The sequence below is a fragment of the Pogonomyrmex barbatus genome, unplaced genomic scaffold (genome assembly GCF_055798465.1).
Source record: "Pogonomyrmex barbatus isolate J1 unplaced genomic scaffold, ASM5579846v1 scaffold15, whole genome shotgun sequence".
Lineage (NCBI taxonomy): Eukaryota > Metazoa > Arthropoda > Insecta > Hymenoptera > Formicidae > Pogonomyrmex > Pogonomyrmex barbatus.
Genome location: NW_028297111.1, coordinates 295,768 through 319,455, shown reverse-complemented (window position 1 = coordinate 319,455; position 23,688 = coordinate 295,768). Strand labels below are relative to the sequence as shown.

Genomic DNA, 23,688 nt, shown 5'->3' with positions numbered 1-23,688 from the left:
GACATATTGCAATACTAACAAAAAAATTATATAATATATTTAGAATATCTTGTTTTAAATTATAATTTTTTTTATGTTTTATGTATGTTTATGTATTAATTTGAATAATAATTTAAAATCTTTTTGTAAATTATTAATTATTTTTGTTTCTTGCAGTTAATTTCAGAGGATATTCATGAATAAAAATCTTTGTCATCAGAAAAAAGTCAGAAAAAAATGTCAATTACAAATACTTTTTTATAAATATTAAAAACCGTGTTATTTTGTTTATATTTTAACTTTATAATTTCTGTATAATTCAATTTCTCTTTCTCTTTATTTGATGTTTCAAATAACATAAATGAGAAATACGTTCTTTTTAAATTGTTGCTATTAGTATATAGTTGATACATCCGTAATATAATTTTAAAGAAAAAATTGAGTTTATATATAATATTTCTTTACATATAATATTTCTTTAAACCATCAGATATTCTTTTAATAATTTTTGAGTAAATTTAAAGTCAACAAAAATATTGAAAAACATATATTGATTGAAGTACGACATTTTTTTTGCGTTATATACTTTTATAACAATTTACATTAAAATGGAAATTATAAATCTTTCATTGAATTATTAAAAATTATTAAAGCGATTGTTAAGTGTGTAGTATAATTTTATATACATTTTAAGTATATGTAATTTATTTAAATAATACATTTAAAAACGTTGAAGTTATGATTGATCCACGTTTTTGTCAATCTGCAATTTATTAAAAAAATATTTTGTTTTTTCGTATTTTATTCTTTTTTTGTATGAAACGATCTAGTCGTATCTCTTTATTTATTACGTTCAGGAACAATAATCTTAGAAATGCCAGGGATGCTAAAATATCGGAAATATTATTTTTAAATTTTGATATCATTTTTAATTACGTCGAATAATTAGCAAATTTTACTTTGTGTTCTGAGCTATTAATCTTTATTCTGCTATTGTTGAAATATCAGACATACAATTATACGAAGTTGTCGCACAGAATGTGAATAATGAACGGCTCTCCTGAAGAGTTTCCGTTGTATTTTCATTCATCATTCGTATTGGATTCTGTCCTATTCCGAGCATTATCCCGAATTGTATTGTGCCGAGTTTAATCTCGTTCTTGTATTCCAAGATTTCGTATTCTATCGGTTTGCATTTCGCTCCTATCTCTTTTACAATCCTTTATGATCGATCAAATACAACATCACTGTTGTATACAATTCACTGTCACATACAATTCACTGTTTGTAAAAAGATTATTTATAACACTGTTTCGTCATTGAATTATTATAAAGTAAACGATGGATAATTTATTTAAAAAATTTATCTTTTTTTTTTTACATATATAAGTAACTATATAACTGCAAAATTATTTTTAAACGCCATTTCCCAGGATCTAATTTTATGATTAGGCATTATAATTTATCAATAATTTATTAACTTATAAAATTATTATATAATAATTATATATTATTAAGATTTTATGATGCGTTTTTTCTTTAATGTTTTGATAATTGTTTTTGCAGATTGAATTTCTTTAAATTGAATTAAGAATAACGAAAAATGACACAATATTTTAAGTTTTTCTTATGTATATATTGTTAATAAATTTTTTTAATTTGAAATTACTTGCAATATAAATTGTATTAAATTACATTAATTTCGTAATAGCAGAATATTATTCTATATCTTTATTGAAAATTTATGATGAAAAGAAGAATTTGAGAGCAGGTAGCTAAGGCAATAATAATCATTAATTTGAATAAAAGATATTTAATTAGCATTAATTAGTAAATTAACAATGTAATAGATAAAAGTTCCATGCAAAAATACGTGAAATTGACCATATTGTTAAAACTGGTAATATTATTATATGTTAGGTATGATTAATTTTTTCAATTTCATTAAGTTTTTAGTTAAATTAATACCGTTTATTCTCGAAATACTGAATTCTTTTTGCGAATATTTTATATAAATCATGTTTTCTAAAATAAATTTTTCTAAAACGAGTAAAATCGAATTTATTTGTATGTATCAAAATTTAATTGGTAAAAAACTGATAATTGCATTACTTGCCAGAAGTTATCAAGCAATTACGTTTTGCATAAAGGAAATGCCATTCTATTTACTTTAGTGATAATTATAATCGCTTCCGGTTACACGTGATATATATTTACATAGAAACAGATATGATTTCGTGACACGCGCTTGATTGCGTATTTCATCATACCGCATTTTATCACAATCCTTGAATATGATATCTAGACTTTTTATTTTTCAAGTATAAAGCGTGATATAAAGTTACAATTATGACATGTTATATTTCAAGCTCGTATGTCGATATCAAAGAATTTATGACGTAAAAGCATATTATGAAGGAATTTTTAATTGCGGTTTTTCATTATACATTATAAATTATAAATTATAAATAAATAATCTGTTTAAATTATGAACCCCTAGTGGGCAATTTAAGGAGAATAAGATATTTTTTTCTAAAAATTTTCTGCTTATTGCAATTTGGAGTATATTAAAAATCGCATTTTTTTCAGTTGGTAGTTCTATATTTAAAACAATTTTGATATGTTTCAAATTTCAAGAATAATTTTATAAAATGAATAATTAAACATACGGATTTTTTTAATTCTTAATTTCTTGAAGAATTCTTAATTTCTTGAGAAATTAGAACAAAATATTTGAAGATAAAATGTAGTGAAATTTTGAATTTTTTTTTAAATCGTTGTCATTTTGAAAAAAAAATTATTTTAAAAATACTTAACTGAAACTACATTTATGCTAATTTCGAAATTTTCAAGATTTTTTTATTTTCGATAATCAATTATAGTTTGAGTTCTCTACGTCATTGATGGACTTTGTTTTTTGAATATAAGAGTCTACAATGCTGTGTAACATTACGACACAGACATATACACACATATATTTATATTTTCACGTGTAAAAGTTTTGAAAATCTTCGAAAGTCTATCGATGTACCCATTAATATTTTTTTCTATAAGATTTATATATTATTATTTAAAAAACATTTCAAGAGAAATGCTCTCTCTAAATTTTTATTGTAGCTCTTAATATTTCGGTAAATTATTTTTGTATGGAATTATATGAATTTTTGTATGAATTTAAGAAAATAAAAAGATATTGGTGTAAATCTAAATAAATTTTACTTTTATATTTGATTAAATACCTTGATTAAGATTTGTTTTATTGCAGCAACTGGCATAAGAATGGGCTCAGTATAATTCTGGCATATTATTTTCCTCTACGTATGTTACGAAACTATGTAGAGTCCTCACTAAATCCGGTTTACTAATAAATTTTGCCAGTCGTAAACAAAGTAACATACCGTAAATCCGACGACTAATAAAGGCTACGAAATATAGAATCTTGTAGATAATTCTCATATCTGCTTTGGAAGATTTTGTAAGATTTTATTGCGATGCATAAATTAATTATTTATTAAAAGTTACTCAACAATAAATGTATCAATTAATGTAAAATTGAATTCTGCAGAGAATTCAATAATATGAAACTAGGCAATAGTGAGCTTATAATTTTTTCCATTTCACCTTGGTTTGCAGATCGTTTGCAAGATTCTGTAAAATTAGTTGTGCAAAAATGTTAAAATTAAAATACGTATGTTTGTATGTATGTGTTTAATAAATCATTATTTAATTATGAATTACTTTCAAACTAAATTATTACTTTCATTGGCTTTTTATAGATATATTTTATAGATATATTTTATATTACACATTAAAATTTCTCTTGAAATTGTTTGAAATAACTAATTAATGAAGATATCGAGATTGTTGAAATAATTCTTGCAAAAATAAATCATATCTTATTGATTAATTTCATTTCAATTTTATTTTAATAAAAAAAAGAGAAAATATCTTGTTTAGAATTTTGTTAAACATTTTGGAAATAAAGTTATGAATAAATGTTTGATATCATGCATTTTTTTTACGAAAAAATGGACTTTAAATTTACCAAAATGATAGAAATTTAATATGATAGAATTCCGCATACCTTAATTATTTAATAGTTTACGATTTTAATTAAATAAATAACAATGTAAATAACAGTGAGATATATTTCATTATTTTTAGAATTTACACAATATATGTACAATTTTAGTATTGTAAAAAACATTTTAACTCGTGTTTGTTTATATGGGCAATTTATTGAAAAAGGAATTAAATTTATCAAGGATTAAATTGTTTTCCGAATTCCATTTTACTAACAATTTATTTAAGTCGATATCGTGCGGTTTACAATAGCAAAAAGTAATGTAGAAATATCTCATTCAGGAAATTTTCGTATTGAAAGAAAAAAGTGCGGGCAAAAATTTAATTTCAACGAGAATGTTGAGAAAAGAGCGAGTTGCAATTAAGTTCGAAATATATAATCTTTGATCTCTCGACGAACTGTTGAACTACGAGCGACACTACTACTGATCGTGAACTTCGATGAATACTAAAGAAGCGAGAATTGAATTTCAAACAACTTTTTACTGCATATCCTACAATCGTATTCTGTATTTCACACTTCACCGTCGATCAGTTAAAAATGGATTATATTCCAGAAGCAGAACTATTTTTCGCTCGACGTTCCAAGCACACACATATATATATATATATATATATATATATATATATATATATATATCACGCGCAAGTCTCGAAGTACTATTTTCAAATTGTGTTGAATAATTACTAGAATACGCGATATCGATACGATATATCTCCGTCGATTCATCTCGGGCTCGTTATTACTCTGTCAATGTATCGTGAGAGAAAAAATATTTCAGCGATCCATTTTAACTCCACTTTGTTTGAAGAAATAACTTGTGTGCGTGTGTGTCGTTGTTACTCCAATCAATTGTATATGAAGTAAGAATTATTTATTGTCGCATACGAAACGAAAGTTTTGTCTGTTAATAAATTGGGAAGATAAAAGATTAACTTTTCCAACGTTTTTATCTCTTTAGGACTTGTGAAATGTAAAGTTGGCGGCTTATATATGCAAGCACGCGATAGTAAATTGTAGGAAGGTTTCTTGATACCATTTCGAGGACGATTTCGTATAAATAGAATAGTTGAAAGCACAAATGTCAGCCTATCTCGATTCGTAAAAAAATAAATCTTTAATATTTATACATTAAATATATATATATATATATATATATATATATATAAAACAATATATTTGTAATAATTTTATATTAATATAGTTTAATTTTATAATAATTTTTTAAATATATAAATATATTTCATATTTGTATATTAATTATATTGTTTTCACGTCTATTTAACGATTCAGATTCTTTAGAGTTGATAATTCGTCTCAATCTTTGCACTCGACGCCTACCATTTTTCATTTGTCTTCCTTTTCTATGTAATTCGTTGCATTGTACTTAAGACTAGTGATAATTTGGTTAGATTTGATGTATTTTTTTTTTTTTTGCAAATGATTGAAGTTTTATTTTTAATAATTGATGCATAGATAAAAATGATGATCAAGGTTGATCTACAGTTTGATGTAAATAGAAATGTAAATAGTTTTTCGGAAATGATTACCAAATATTTAATTTATTCTCATGTAAAATGATTGTTAGATTATTTTTTCGTTTAACGACTTTATTATGCCTTTGTAAAAATGTACAAATTGAGAAATATTATTATTTTTGCATTTCGATTGAAATGCGTAAGAATAGAAATTAATGTGAAGAAATGTGTACTTTCTGTAAATTAGCTGTAAGTGAGTCTACTTTATAAACTTCAATTTTTCTCGAGGGCAATTTTTCTCCCACTATAATCTCGTAAAACGATCGCGAGACAACAATTTTTAATTAGGTCAGATATGAAATTTACACCATAATGGATCTTCGCACCTAATCTCGAGCAAACAGTTCCCCGTTCTCCGTCCTTCGTGATCGTTGCATTGTTATCGTATTAATGTTGTATCGCGTGGCGCACTTGGGAATGTAGATGGGGAATACACTGAGAATGTGCCTCATATTTCTTGAGGCACAATTTATTAAGATATACCGCTCAGCGCGTTTTCTTCGAAGTACCCTCGAGTGTCTAAATTACAATTCCACCATTCCTCCATGTGTTTCATACGCGCGTTTACGCAATATGCATGAGAACGTAAATATGCTGCGATAGATCATCTCATTTTGTATCCTATTCACTACGTGATATTATTACGAAATATGGATCTTGCATCTCTATATACTTTTCCAATTATTTATATCCATTAGATTTAATATATCTTCAATATTTTATTTATTTTTATTTGCTTTCTGTCATAAGTCTAGGATTGGACGGTGACGTATTTGAGAATTATTTTTTTCTGAAATTAACATAATAATAATATAATAATATATAACTATAAATGTTATACGTATACACAATATGCACACACAGAAAAATATCATTTTCGAGGAAGTACCAGTGCAAGAACAAAAATGCTGCAAGCCACTTTTGTTAGAAAGATACTTTATCTGAAATGTTTTTTAGCGGTACACTGCAGTAAAGCTCGTTCCAACGAGACGTGTTTGGAATACCGCGAAATTCGCCGGCGAATTATTATCGCATTGTATCATCCCTTAATGTATTCCATTGTGTTCGTGCATCAAGTGCAACCCAAAATGCATTCTAGCATAATCCAACAAAGTTTAAGCTAGTAATCCGGCGAATGAAATATTCAGATAATTAAAATCTTTATGCCGTGACTAGAGAGCTCGCTTGGTGATAATTTCTTCTTTCCGCGGCGTGACTTTTATGATCAAAGAAATTGCCGAAAGAGACAGGTTTATCCACATCTTACTGCCAAACGCAAAATGAAATATGATTTCGTCGAGCAACGAACTTACGTTTTTCGACGTGATCGACGCCGATTTTGGCACCGAAAGATTCGGCCATCGCGATCGAAATTTACAGTTCGAGTAATACAGACTTTCGTGTCGCTCGTGAATTATTTCCTACTTGAAAAGTTCTTGTAAGTTGATATTGATATCATCACGACACTTTCTATTTATTTTTATCTCTTCGTGTCTGCAGTTATTAGGCGATCTTCACGAGTACCGTTAATCGCTTTAGAGACTCTGACGATTATTTACATGCACGCGTTTGTAGATTTATTTTGGGCATCTAATTTATTTTAGACATCAAAATTGAACGTGAATATAACTTTGTTATTAATTATAATTTTCAGTGTGTAGGATACTGAAAAATGTATTTTGTACCAATTGTTGGCTTCTTTTTGTTGCAGCTCAGCTTTCGTATGTTTATGCCAACGAAATTTGTATTTACAGAAATTATAGACATCAATGAAAGCCGCTTTAAAAATAAAAAAAGTAAAAATTCATTGGTGTCCAAAAATTATTTTTGAAATGAACTGAACTTTAATTAGTCTGAAGAAATTATATCAGAATTGTTTTTTTTTTAAACGTAAAATTGAAAATTGAAATTGGACATTATTTCTTTTATCGCTGGTTTTTCAAATTTCCAAATTTGACCGAATGTTTGAATTAGAAAATTTAATTTTTCAACAGAAAGCATGTTAATTTTAACTCGCGTTGTGCAACTGATTTTATCGGGTTTAAGACTCAAAAAAATATACAGCGTATTTATAAAGTATTAATTTTTTTATATCAGTACATATATTTTACATACATTTGTACGTCTTTCGACAATTTTGTAATTTTAGAAGATAATAAAGACATAAAAAAATTATTTCGTCTGATCTAATGGCCCGATGAATCCAAGTTGCGCTCTCAGAAAAGCAGATAAAATCTTGAATTGTAGCTGCGAGAGCCACCGTCGACTTTTATATCTCCGAGGTATTTAGATATTATTGCACTTTTATGGTCGCGCTCGAGTCATTCGTGAGAATACCTCGCAGCTATTCTCGCCCGGCCAACGCGGGGGTTGCAGAGAGACGAGATGATAATATGCAAAGATGCGAGGCATCTTTAACGATCCGAGGCGACGAATATATTGCGCGAGGGTTGTCGGGTTACACAATTCCTTCGTCCGGAATCGGACGGTGGATCAAACTATCTTGGCACCGGTTCCGCTCTGCGCTTCGATTTCTTACTTCGACCGTCTGTTCGCCAAAATTGTGTCGTAAATTAACGCGTCAGTTGCCAATATGAGCGTGAGGAACAACAATGTTTCCTCGATTGCAAAAGAAAATTTGCATGAAAATAGCTTTCTTTTATCGCTCGGTATTACATATACGTATGTTTTATTTTACATATACAAGTTTTCAAGAGAAATTTATTTCTCTGGGATTTCCTTAAGGATGCGTCATACCTATTTTGATTATATATTTTTTTATACTTACAATGAAAAATTGTGAAAAACTTACAGATTATTCCAAATAGCATTTAAAGATATTATAAAATATTAAAAAAGTTTAGCGACGATTTAGAATCTGAATCAGAAATTAAATTATTTACATTATTTAAATAAATTAATAGAAATGTGGATCTAATGGAAATGTAATTAAAAAACAATGACACAAATCTTAATTTCTTTACACAAGTATTTTAAGTATTCACGATAATTTATATAAAGTTTTATTGCAATATAAAGATTAGTTATTCTGTAAATAAAAATTTAATTTTTGTGTACAACTAATCTCTAAATCGCAGTGAAACTTTATATAAATATTCTTGAATGCTTAAAGTATTTATATATAAAAGAATTGAGATTTTTATCATATCATACAGTAAAATATGAAATTTTGATTATTAAAATTCTTATTTCATATTTTAACATTTTGCAAAATTTTGAATAAATACGTCTTAATTCAATTAAAAGTATCTTAAAATAAAAAAGCGGGAGTATTAATCAATATTGAATTTAAATTCAAGTAAATTTCTTCATAAAATAATTTCAACAATACGCGATGGGCTAACAATGTAAAAATAACTCGTAACATCTTGAATAATCAATATATATATATATATATATATATATATATATATATATATATATCACATTTTAGTTTATCGAATAAAAAAATGTATCGCAAACAAGGAAAAATGGGACCGCATTAGGAGCATTGTTTACTTTTATTACATTTGTTTATTGTTTCATAGATCACGTAGAAAATGCCGATGGCGTTTCTACGTAGATTACGTATTATGTAGAGAGATAGCTTTCAATGTGTGTATACTCAGACTATCGATTGTTCACACATTGGCAACCAATGCTGATCCTTCGGAATAACGTCCGATCCAATTTTCCTTCAAATTTTCTCGCGTTGGAGCGGAATGCATTCAAAATATTAGCCATATTCAGAGCATCTTTGCGTGAGTTGACTCTCGATCTTTCGAAGGATCACTGCTGCGTGAAACATTTTGCAAACCGATCGGACAAAAAAAATCGATTGGCTTTATTTCGCGATATCGGGAGATGTCTGACTCGCCTTTTCCGCAACAGATTTGAAAAGCTTGATGGGAAAAAAGCCTTGTAACCTTGTTCTTTTCTTTTGTGATATATGTATATGTCTGTGTGTGTATATTCTTCTCAACATGAGATTAATCGCAATATTGATTTTTTTGTCAATACCTATCGATGATTGTGCTTTCCTGTATTATTTATTATTCAGACATACACGGTTAGGAATGTAATTTATTAAAAAAAAAAAAAAAAAAAAAATACATAAAGAAATATTTTTTTCTAAAATTAGCTTTGTTTAATCAAGTCACGATGAATTTATAAAAATAAATTTGTGACGTATGAGATGACGAGGAGTATAAGAACAATGGAGGAAAAAAAGGCAAAAAAAAAAACAAAAAAAAAACGATCTCACCGCACAAAGATTAATTAATGCTACATATAGCAAAAAATTAAATAGTTTCAATAAAGAAGCTAAAGCAGATTGATTAATGATGTACATTAATCTTTAAAAGTGCGTGCAATGTCTGGATCTTGACAAATGATCTTCGATATGTTGAATAATATTTCAAGCGAATTAATGAAAATAGAAATTGTACAGAGCACGAATTATAAAAAAATCCGCGTCTGGGAAAGATGATGGTTCGATTACTGCAAATGAAAAATGATTTTAATGTGAAAACCGATGATTAATTACACTTGTTGACCGTTTTATCACAGAAAATTGCGATGTTTACACTTTCGTAAGTTATCTTCGATAATATGTATTTGTCCTATAATTGCCGGTGCGATGTTCGTCGATAAGACAATTTCTTTGCACAGATCTGTCGTTCCGTCGATAGCCAATGTGTGATTAGATAATACATCCGAGATACCGATTGGTCGGAAAGGTCGAGTCGCACGTCGTACGTGAGGTGTCATGTGTATCTCGCGTATTGGACATCGTGAGAGACAAATCAGGAGAATACGGAGAGGAAAAAGATACAGAAAAAGAAACAAACGCTGAGAAAAGTCAAGGTCCTGCTTTTCGTTAGGGATGGCCTACCAAGGAGACTTGGACCGTGCCGTTGTGAGATAAAGGAGCTTGCTCGCTCTTATTATAACTAGAAAACTGCGACGCAATTAAGACGGAAGTAACATTCTAATTAAAAACTCGTGATTTTGGACGTAATTTCTTTCCAGCGTATTAAAAACTGAAAAGTCATACTTTGACAAGCAGACTGCTGCCTGATAACACGTGCGTTAATTGCTTTATGTGCGTTTCAATAGAATATATATATATATATATATATATATATATATATATAAAATTATTATAAGTGTAAAATATATGTGAAATAACAGAGGAAAGGGAATTACTTTTATCTTTGTAATTTCTTAAACAAATAAAGTATCCACGGGAAAAATTAAAAATTAACGGACATTAATTTCTTAACGAGCTTAATTTTATTTTACCTGATGATCTCCGACCTCTATTAATGATTTGCTTTTCTGCTTTACAATTTGTTCGCAGTTTAGTTTTGAGATGTTTTTTTTTTTAAGAAATACATACATTTTGAAAAAAATTTCTGAGAAAAGTAGTATAAGGTAAATTAAAACTATTCGAATGATAAGTTGATACGTAATACGGATAATTTTAGAAGTGCTTGTTCCTTACGCAAGGAACTATTTTTTTCATGAGTATAGACGTCATAAGCACTTGGATTAAATTATACCGTTTACGAGCCGCCTTTTCTGCGTGCGATCGCAACATTAAGAACGTTCGACACCTTATCGAAGAAAGAACAGGGTGTAAGGGGTGATATTTTTATGATCATTTGTATCCTACACCTTGACCTTTTCCCCTCAATGGAAAGGCGATTACGTGCGGGAAGACAAAGCTTATCCTTTCATGCAGATAATATAGGATCCCTAAATCGTTTCAATTTCCGTTACTGCTGGCCATAGTTTCCAGGATGCCGCACACACCCTTTATAAATCTCTCCCGCATTGTTCTCATTCTTCCTGTCTAATTTAGATACTACATATAGTTACAATCATGCTGCTCATGAATCAAAAAGTCTTTGTAATATTTATTATTATTATTATTATTAATAGAAATTCATTTATATCGGATGCGATTATTATGAGCACTATTCCGAGCAAATTGCAAATATATTTGAATATGAATAGATTATGATTAAGAATGAAATAAAACAATTATTTCCATTTATACTTGTAAATAATCATAATAATTTATGAAATTTGAAGTTTCTTGATATAATTTAAACGTTTAAATTCAAAATGATCAAAAGTTTTTTATTTTTATCGTAAAAGATAAAGTCGTATATTTATATTGCACGTATGTTTCTTACTGAAAATACGTATTTAAATAAAACTATGTTATTCTGACTTGTCTTAAAAGTCTAACTTTTAAGTAAAAATTTTTCTTACGGTAAATCTTATGTATATATGTAGATATGCGATGTTGCTTTTTTTTTTGCTTTTGTTTGTTATCCTTTTGTAATAAAATAAACAGGGATTTCTACATGTATTAATATAATCGATTATCTCTTGATGTATATGTAAGTTTACCCTCATTTTGCTATCCTTAATCCTCTTGTAGTATTAAAATAAAACTACAGAATTATATATATATAAGTAGGCTAGAAGGCTGCAAACAGCTCTTTAAATTGTTATTTATACAACAATATATGTAATAAATATTATATTCTCACAATTATATTCTATTTTATGATTAGTATTTTTTTCCATTTTATATTTTTGTTCTTTGATGAGATTTTATTGATGTATACTTTTAATAAATTATTCACGGAATAACTTCTTCTGGTGTTGCAATTCAGCTCTTGTGACGGGATTCATGTTCTGAAGGATATGCAATAATTTCTACTCTGGATCGAGTGAACTCTGCTTCGCTTTACATTCTATTCTCGTAGTTTGCTAATTAGACAAGTGTATGACATACCAGCGGTTTCGCTTTATTATCGCAAAAAGCCATATCAACGTATTCTCGAAATTCTGATATAAAACCACGAGGCAGAGTGGAGAATGATGTTTCTGGGATGCAGCTTATCGTAAAGCCGGCTTTTTCATTTACGTTTACCGTGAAAATCACTTTTCACAGAAAATACAATTAACATTCGACGTCTCTATCTATAGTTTTGCAGACGCATTATAATTTTATTACATGAGGTTGAATCGTCGTATTAAATGCACGTGATTTTGAACATAAACGATATTTTTTGGACATTTAAAAAAATATAGTGAGAAAGATAGTACGATTTTTAATGTTGTTCTAAAAGTCACTTTGACATTGATTCTGTCTTATTCCGTCTCCGACTCAGCGGTATTTTTTATCGAGAAAAAAATATGTATTTATATATTTAAGATATGCCCTAATCAGAGATTATCTTATTTACAAAGATACTCTGATCTGAAAACATTTTGATCTATTTTATATAAATATATATATATATATATATATATATATATATATACACACACACACACACACACACATCGGACGAAGGCAGTGTAAAAATTTAACATAATTTTTTAAATAAAAATTTTATAGCAAAATGTTTTAATATTTCAGAAAACGGTCTTTCTAATCGATGTGTCTGCATATTCTTTTAATAGAACTTATTAGAATGCAACATGCATCTCTATTTTTATCTGATCACTTAATTCTATGCTGAACATGCAACGTGGGCATATTTTTTAATCACGTAATGTTTAATAACACAAAGTAAGCGTCAGTGAGATGAGAATGTTCTGGGTAGGTCTGACAGATATAGATGTACTGTTTTCTATACATTTTTTTTCTATTTAAGGATGTTAATTTGAAATCGTAATTATTTTTATCGTAAAAATAATTTTTTATAAATACACACTTTAAAATACAAATATATAACTGATAATTCTCATAATGTTACAAAAATGTTAAAAATTAAGTTAATGATTATGATTGAGCGTTTGAGAATAAAAAGAATTTTCAAATCCAATCCAGCTTGATCGATCGCTGAATGTATGTGAAAATTTATAAACACAGAAAAAAAATTCTAACTCAATAAAAACTCAAGACTAACATCTTTCTAGAAGAAGATTATAACATTCTTGCTTACATATAAAAATATATAGTCTGGAGGCTAATCTTTTTTTTTTATTTTTTTTTCCTCCTTGTACAACTTGAACTCGCATCACGCGAATTCTTAACAGGATGCGAAAGGAGTTTGACGCGTTATTTGAGACCCCTTTATTAACTTCTGCGACAGAAGGGGCAACAGTGAGCACGTACACCAACCAATGTGTCTACTTGCGAAGCGATAAGCATTCGCCGACGACATTATTCTAAAGATATAAGTTACGGGCGTGTTAGTGCCGGCGGGGGAGGGGGGGAGGGGCACGGTTGTGGATAGAAGGAAAGGGGGACGACAAATGATAATACTTCACCTTGTACTTCTTCCGTGTATCTATATTCAGCCCATCCGGTCGCGGTGTTCACCGCTATTGATCCATCGTGGAAACGCGCGCCGTGTATTGAAACCTTTACGTGTTGTGTGTTGTAGAAGAGCTAAGGCTAATGACGGGCGAAGGAGGGAAAAAAATGGGAGGCAAAGGGGGGGAGAGGGGGGGCAGAAAAACCACGTTTCGCATTTGCGCTTATCGGGCAGAGGACGAAAGGCGCGAGGAAACGATCGAGCGTCGTCGTTTCGTGCCGATTTCCTCCCGCTTGACTCTAAACAGAAGTCGCGCACGGGCAGGGGGAGGGGGGGGGGGGAGAGGGGACCTTTTTCCCTGTTTCACGTGCCATTGATTAAACGTCAGGTTGTCGGGGAACGCCCCGGCATAAATATCGAGGTATCTCGAAACATATCTGCACAACGAAATATCCGGGGACCCCTCCCCCTCCCGCCTCCTCCCGTCTCCCTGCCGATAAGCGATGAATAATATTATTCGGAGACGGCCACGGGGCGAGCCAGGTATTCGCAATGTTCTCTTTTCTCGTACTCTCGAGACTCTTCTCTTTGATCCGTATCTTCTGGCGAAAGTCTCTTTTCGGAGGAACGCGTTTTCTTTCTTGCGGAGGCGCAACGCGAAAGAAGATATATCGTTTCGATCTCGTTTGGAATTGGAGAGGCGACAAACGAGCGACGTTTCCTCGTTTCGACGAGTGCATTTATCAGACAAAGACAATCATTCGACATTCCACGGTTACAACATTGCACAAACAGCTTTTATTTACGTCTTTTATATGCACCTTGGCGCGCTCGTCGCGACTTTATTCGTGCATTTCGCGCGCGCGCGCGGAGATCGCTTTCGTCGAGTTTGTCACGAGTGAAATATGAAAGTCGGAGATTCAATTTATGCAATTCAATTTCATGCAATTGCACGCCGCCAATTCTTTCTTGGAATAAAACGATCGCGCTGTGAGAGAAAGAGCAAGTGTATTCGGCCGGTAATATCGCGCGCTAATATCTTTAATGGAAACGTCGCAAAAACTGGATGCTCCAATTAAACGTCGGCGTGGCATTCCGACTTGGCAAATGTGTCCTGGGTGTGTTATTCAAATTAATCCGGCCGTAAATCTCGGGGAACGTCCCGTCCCGTTTTCGGAAATCGTGGACGAAATTGATTCGTTCCAATTTGGACGGCCTGAATTTTCCATGCGGTAGTTTTGCAGAAACGACGGGGCTCGCGTCGTCTGTCGCACGCGCGATCGTAGTACCTTAAATCTCTTAATCTTAACTCTCTCTCGTTTCCTCGTGTGCATAACCGACGGTAAACCACGGTATAAAAAGGTTTTGCGACTCGACGAAAAAAGGCCAACTGCGCCGCGCTTTCCGCCTAATCTCCCGCCGTTCGTCTTCTAATGAGGCAGTCTCACGAAACTTTCTTGATCCTCAATGTACAATAATTCCAATGTTATGTAAAAAAAAAAATTTTAAATCTAAGAAAAAAAAGATTTTTTTTTTAACGGCGTATCCAAATTTTTCTAGAAAAATTGAATTTGGCTAATAAGTTAATGCTGTTAATAGTGCGTAATTATTCATAAAAAAATCTTATTTATTACAAACGTAAATGTCATTCGAACGTTTTGGCTCCTTGAATTTTTTTTTATAAATAATACCGAGGTGTCTTTTTGGAAAAATCTGGAAAATCTGGAATTCTCAAGGAATTTGTTTCTGCCTTGAAAAATCAGGGAATTCTCGGCCAATTTTTTTGGAGTTGTTTTTTCTAATATTTTGTTTCTATTATAATCGGTTTATCAACTGAATTAACGATAACAATGGATCTATTCACTCTAATCAGAGCATAATGATTTTATGACTAATCCAATATTTCAATATTGAAAACAATGATTTCATATTATGTAATTTTATTTAATTATGTTAAAAATCTTCTTTCTTTTAAAAATCTTTTAAAAATTGTCTTTTAAAAATTGAATTTTCTACCGCTTATGCATTATATAATTTTTTATTTGTAGCTTTTAAAAATAAAGTTTGAAAATTTTATGCAACATAAAATATTTCTCTTTCAGAGTTTTTATAATTTTCTTCAAAATTTTTTAAATTTGATTATTGAAACTTGTAATTCTTAATTTTATTTTATTATTTATAAATTTTTATGACTGGAAAATATTAAGGATTTTACACATTAAATATTTATTTATAAGATACATCTAAAAGTATTTTTATTTTTAACAAAATTGCTTTGAAAATCGGAATTTTCAAGAAATTTTGTTTAGTATTCTTTTTGTATGGGAATTTTATTACTAAAATAACAAAGTTTTCAAGCTTCAATGATATCAAATATGATAATGTATTGATTAATAATTAAACATAACAATCTAAATTGCAGGAGTTGCGGGTAATGCGATTGTAAGAATAGATTTGTTAAAATTCTGAAAAAGCAACTTGAGATTAAGCGACTTGAAAAGGTGCATGATTACAAGAATTGCGAGAAGTGATAATTAGTGCCAAGATATCGTAGACATGTAATGTGTTTTACATCGAGGTTACATGTCAGCGTAATTACGTGTAATAGTCTACGCCACTGCTGACCACTGACCTGGAACCGTTGGCTGTTAATCGCACACAAAGCCGTGCGTCATGTTTTTATTTCGAACCGCGAGCCATAAAAAATGGTTATATACATCCGATTTGTTTGGCCGCTGGATCACGTGGTAAATAATGGGAAACACGATGGCAGGTCGCGCTTTAAGACCTATATTGACCAGAGCCGTTCGGTAGACGAGAGTCTTGTACAACACCTTCGTCAACACCTTAGCTACGTTGACACTTAATTAAGGATTATATTAGGACCGGTTTAATATCATAGCTTAACTCTACTTGATGTAACGACATCTAATCTCTGATCTCTTGAAGACATTAAATATTTTCTTCCTCTACATCGGGGCGAAACAGGATTTTTCGGCATTTTCTGGCTAATCGAAACTGAAAATTAACAAAGGAAAATAAAAAAATTGCCATACACAAAGCGTATCTGTAATATCGATTATTTAGAATATTACCGTTGTTTTTAATGATACGAAAAAATATCAAACAACAAAAGTTGTTTGTTTCGAAGGAGCAAATATTATGAGTCAGCAGCATTTTTTTAAATGCCTTAAATTCTATGAGATTTCAATTAATTAATTTTTTAATTTATTTAATATTTTAATAATTTAATCGTGTTAAAATAAGATTTTCTTTAATCGAGAAAATAGTAATTTTTATCTTTTTGCGTTTCTGATTTTCGAAAAATTCTTAATTTTTAATAAATTATAATGAAAAAGATCTGTTATATATTTTTTCAACATTTTTGATAAATAAAATCTACGCTAAGAGTGCATTATAAAATGCAGATTTTATAATATATATTTATGTGCGTTTTGCAATTTTGTGAAACACTTGAACGCAGATTGTTGGTTACTAAAATTATTCCTCACCAAGTTTCCAAGATCAATGGTGCCGATCTTTCTTTCCCCAAATATTTTATTAAAAATCTCCGTGTTCCATCATCCCCAGGAATGTTTCCTCTGAAACCGAATAGATCGAAGTAGTTTTAATTCTTAATTTCTCGCGGTCCCGCAATTTTAAGATCAATTCAATATAAAAAAAAAGTTCATTCAGTGTTCACTGACTCTTCCTTGACACCTCCACGATGTCGATTCTATTCTACATCGTAAATAGAAGCCGCGTGCTATAATTACACGCGCGGGAAATGTCAATTTATTTTAGAAACTCAAGGAACATTTCGATCCTTAAGGAGAACCACACTTATCAAAGTTGCACGAGACGTTTCCATTAACGAGTATTTAAGACGTTTGAAGACACGTCCATTATCTGCGATTTGTTTACTGATTGATGATTGATGATGTAATGATACATGATTGATGATCCCGACTAATGAATCTAATCGATATTTAATGAATTTGTTACGCCGGATAATCGATGCAATAGTTTTTGTTGCGAGTCTCTTTTTCAAAACGTCACGTCTTTATTCGCTTATTTGTTCGGTTCTTGGTCTCTGATTAAATTGCAACAAATTAATCACGTCGTCAGATTTTTTTGTTCGCCGTGATTTTTCTTACGTACTAAGCTCTCGAGCTCTCTGGCAGGATGACAATTAAGTGATTACTTCATGATTTCCGGTTCTTCTCATGACGCACATAACTGATTTGTAATGTACAAAGAGTGCACGGCACAGGCTGCATATTAACACGCGGCATAATTAACGCAAGTCTGAATATAGAATACCTTGCGTAAATAGCGATGGATTAAGGAAGTTATCAACATACTGCTTTCGCTTTTTGCGCTTTTGAAAATTGAGTCATATTCAAGAGAACATTATGACGTCTTACCGACGTCTTAAAATAAATAAATAAGAAATCAATATCTATATAAATAATACAAATATATAATATATTTATATAAATAATATAATATAAATAAATAAATAAATAAATAAATATTTGACATTTTTAGAAAGATTATCTGTACGATGTTTTTAAAACGTTTTATGTCCTCTTGATGTCTTGTAGATATTTTTTTTTTAAATGTCTTAAAGATTACATTTTTAACACATCTTGTTTTGAACGACATATTTAGACATATTGTGGTTAATAAAAAAAAAATTAATACGGAAATGCGTTGACAAGAGGAACAACAAGCGACAAAACTTATAATTATAATAAATATTTTTATTTTTATTTTTTTATAATAAATATTATATTAATAGAAATTAATTAAAAAAGTTTTAAGTATTAAAACCATCGGTAAACCGATTTATTAAGTCCTTCAGCTTTTTCCTCCGTATTCTTGCTTTTGTCAACGCGTTTCCGAACAGCTTCATCTTAACTTTATCATTATAGCACCGTAATAATACAAAATATTGGAATGTCAGAACATGAGTGTCAATATTTTATATGTTGTGTGATATCGAGATTGTCCAGGTCATGTCATGTATTTCAACCGATAAACATGTTGTCGCTCCTCGATAAATGTTAAAGTCGATAATATAAATAGCTGTACAAGCTCTAAAAAGTAATTTTTATAATAAGAGACCATTTTCAGACGTCATTCCGATAGGTGTGTCTGAAAAAGTCTGAACGATGTTTGAAAGGCGCCTTTCGATAAAATTACAAAGGCGTTTTTTTTTACACTTGCGTGCCTTCCGGGTATGTTGTAAATTGTTTTTTTACACTTACATGGTAAGGATGAGTACGTCGATTAGCGGCCTTTTTGAATATTCTGAATATTTGCAAATGTTCACAAATATACCCGTCCAATGCGTAGCTACATATTGTCGTAGCTGCGTGTGCGAAAACGTGAATATTTTAATAGATTTACGTCGCACGCGAACGTGTACGGCGCGACTTACACATGGTATGGTCAACATTTTGTCGACTGTAAATATCAATAATTGCGATACACGCGAGATCTGCAAATTTAACTTTAGCTTTAAACACCTTGTGTTTTAAACCTTGGAACTGACTTCCAACTGCAAAGCAGAGTTCACTCGGAATTATAGCGAAAATTTTTTTATGCGTTGCCCGAAGAAGGTTTGCGATATTGCGATCGTTATTACATTTGTAAATATTTTTTTTTTTTTTTTTCTTCAACGATCGGTACTGGTATGTTATAATTAAAGCAAAATAAAAAAATGCTAGGTAAATTATATTTATTTTAACGAGATGCACAGGCTCGTTTATATTTGTGCTACATAAATATAATTGTTTGCAAATATTAGCAATACACATTTAACCGCAGAGCTTCAAATAGAGCTCTTATTCGGGCTAATAAATGTCACTTTTCATATGAAAAAGAATGTGAACATTTTGCACATAACATGACTGCATTTTTATATTCAGCATGAATTTACGAATTTACTTACTTGTGGTAAGGAAGATAAATTAATACTTTTTTTCTTATAACTGCGCGCGCGAGAATGCAATATAAATATTGCACACATATATCTATAATGTTAACCCTTATATGGGTAATCTATTTTTATAACTCGGACGGGAAAGCAGGGTCTCTCAGAGTCCTTTCAGTTATTCTGATATTTTTACATAAAATAAACATTACTTTTCAATTAATGCATAAATGTCTGGTATATAAAAGATTTATTTTCTTTAATAATTCATTTTCATACTTAATTTTTTATTTATAATATTATTTATAATATTATTTATAATATTTATTTATTTATAATATTATTTATAATATATTCCTTCTTTAAATATTGATTAATATTGTATCACTGACAACGAATAATGATTTGTGAATTTAACAGTTACTTGTCCAGTTAAGAATTAATTACGAAATTAAGTTTTTTAATACTTTTCGGTTAATGATTTTTTTTTTAAATTACTCGATAACTATATACTGAAAATAATCGATTTAAATATTCGTATATTAAATTATACATGTTAAATGATTTTTTTTTGTATTATTATAAGAAAATATTAATATCGTGAAACTGAGATTTTCAATTCATTTTGATGTGTTAATTTAAATTAATCTAATAACGAAAATTTATAGCTGCGAATGCGTTCACTCATTAGCGCTTTACAGCGATTTCGATGACTTTGGGTAATTTCGATTCTAGTTTAATTGCTCCCTGGGATTTTCTTAGAATTAGAACCATAAGGGAATAAAGGGAAAATTAAATTAGATCAAAATCTATTCAAATTGATAAAACTAATGATTAATTATTGCTAAATTTCTTTATTAATTTTTACAATATTTCGTATTTATTTGTTTATATATATTTATTATTTTTTAATAACAAAAATTATAAAAAATTTAAAAATTACATTTATTTTTATAATTGAATTCTTAAAAATTTGCAATTTTAGATAAAAATATTAAATATTTTATTGTAACTATTTCTTTTAGATTTCTTTATAATTTATAATGATAAATGACAATTATCTTGTTATATCAAAAGAATCATTTTAATTTATATCATTTATATTATTTTATTTAATATTGATTTAGTTATTTTAAATAATTTATTGTTTCTTTACTTTCTAGATACATATAATGTAATATGTTAGTATTTGTAATATATTTCTTACACATCGATTATTTTTTAAAACGTAATGTTTTACCACAATAGCATTAGATTTTGATAGAAACTTGCTGATAACTTTGACAATGTTAAAATAATAATGTTAAAATCTCGATGATGGCTTTAGAAAATTGTATTAATATCACGTTAATTCAACATTTGCATTAACTTATAGAAAATTTATGCAACTTTTTTTATAAAGACATAAAGTAAAAGATAAAACGTAAGGTAAAAAGGAATTAAATTTTTTATAAATTAAAATAATTATATAATAAATTTTGATCGGTTGTCACTGTGTTGTTTGAACACTTGTATTGTTTTTGTTCGCTTATCCGAAAGAAACGCGCCGAACGAAGCTCGTGAATAATTCCTTGATTTTCACAACAGCGCTGTTACGGCAAATTTACGTAAAATTGTTACGGATAGTAGATAATGCAGGTAACTGCAAGTGAATAAGGTCGTCATCTGTTGCATAACATCGCATCGACAGTTGCATTCGCAACTGTTTACCGCAGATAGCTAGATGGTGCCACGCGTATAAAACAGCTGCTTTTTCTATGATTGTCACAATTTTTTATTTGTTTTAACGTGCACACGCACATATTTCCGTTGATGCGATTGGAGAAAGCATATATTTGTCTCTTAAAAAAATATATGTACCTGTATATTGCTAATTCATCGTTGCGTCATATATTTTTAAAGTAACTATAGTAGTTCCTTTATTCCTTCTTGATTTGTTTATTTTATTTGATTTTATAAAATAAATTTTATTTTTGTTATTTTATTCATAAAATGTTAGGTCATCAAAAAATGAATAGTTTATATCACGAGATATTTTATATTTTATATTAGAATATGCCAGGATAAAGCATAAAATATCGCGAACTATTGACTCTTTGACATTTATATCTCAATGTTTTTATATCAAGAATAACTAGATGAATCATATTGCGTAATTAAAAATATATAATTTTATTTAAAAAGATGATGACTATAAAAAAATCTCGCGATAGTGGTGCTATCTGCAAATGATTCAATTCAGTTGTAATCGTATGACTTTTTCGAAATCTTACAATTTTTGTATAAAACATTTTTTCGTATCTTCTATATTTTTCGAGAGTTTTGCTGGCAATTAAAATGGGACACTATGTACATTGTATAAATAAAAAGAATATTTTTTTATTTCTAAAGAATTATTTTAATCAAATTTGAAAAAAATAATTTTATTGATGATTAACTTGTTTGTCACATAACGTTTGTTACTATTTTATTGCTAGTACTAACGATTCGAATATTAATTATTTATTGTTTAATGAATCGAAAAGGATTAGATTAGAGACAACAAATTAAATAATTAAAAATTTTAAGAAATGATAAAATGCCGATTAAATCAATCGGATCAAAGTTTTTTGTTTTTATAAAATGTTTTGTTGGAATTTTTTGCAAATTGTTAATTTAAAAGAGAGAAAACTTTTTTCAGTCATCGATAAACATATCGTGTACAGGACAAATAGCTCTTCTGCTTCTTTGTTTTCTTACGAATAACGATTATCGCAGTATTATGTAATAATAATAATAATATTAGTTATGTTTATTGTGGTTTGTCACATATGCGATGCATTGTGATCCAAAAAGTTTCAATCTGAAAGTTCTGCTTCAATTTTCTTTTTGATTCATCTTTCTCATCCCCTTCTTCCCTCCCCCCTCACCCACCCCTCCCTCCCGCTCTCTCGCTCTTTCTTTCGCTCTCTCTCGCTCTTTCGCTCTCTCTCGTCGTGCATTCCTGTGAGATATATGCACGTGTTTTTCTGGATGTGGACGACGCCGAGAGAAAAAGCTTGGCACGTGCGCCGTTCGTCGTTGCAGGTACGATCTTATCGATTCGGGAAAGAATTGCGCTTATTTGCGAACACGACAAAACATATTTACTACTCCCGCGGCGAATTGGCGTTTCCTCTCTTCGGATACGAAAATTATCGTTTTACTCGGTTGAGTTACAGTCGTCGGCATATGATAAATATACATATCGCGTTTGCACCTGTAGATTATACGGATCTTGGAGCATAGTGAAAAACTTTTTGAAAAACTTCCAAATTAAGTGGAGCCTGCTGATTTGAGCGGTTCTAATTTCGCGTTCGAGCGATCGAAGGCCATCGAGGCCTCTCTATTTCGATAGCATCTATTAAGCTGTGCATCTCAATTGTAACAGCAGATAATGGTTCAATCCAATCGCCAATGTGTCGATTTTAAGCTTGGAAAAAAAATAGTTGCCACATAGGACGTAGGCTGTAATAGCGATTTGTAAATGTATGAGTGCAGCTGTTTCACGATTGGTTTGCGAGATATATTGTGCAGTTAACAATAACACCGTTATTCGACAACTGTAGCTGTCAGCATCAATAGATTTCGTTCGTATCGATAAATTCGCTCGTGTAAACCCGTCCGTGACCGCGATATTTGTCTATCTATCGCAATTTGTAAAATTATTTTTGCAAATTTACGTAGTTATATAAATCTTTAAACTACAAAAAATAAATACAAATAAATTAGTAATCTGATTAGTTATTAATCAATTATATTATTACTTATATTCTTGTTTATTTTTGTCTGACGCAAGTGAAATTTTATTCTGGAACATAATCAGTTCAGATTATTGTT

General features: G+C 29.8%; 2 protein-coding genes across 4 annotated transcripts in view; both read left to right on the top strand.

Annotated features, from left to right (window-relative positions):
* Nca (neurocalcin homolog) overlaps window positions 1-23,688 on the top strand; it is a 166,709-nt gene that overhangs the window by 1,597 nt on the left and 141,424 nt on the right. The gene's annotated exons all lie outside the window — the stretch shown is intronic.
* The window catches only part of LOC105428118 (neuronal calcium sensor 2), a 154,249-nt gene that overhangs the window by 917 nt on the left and 129,644 nt on the right, over window positions 1-23,688 (top strand). The gene's annotated exons all lie outside the window — the stretch shown is intronic.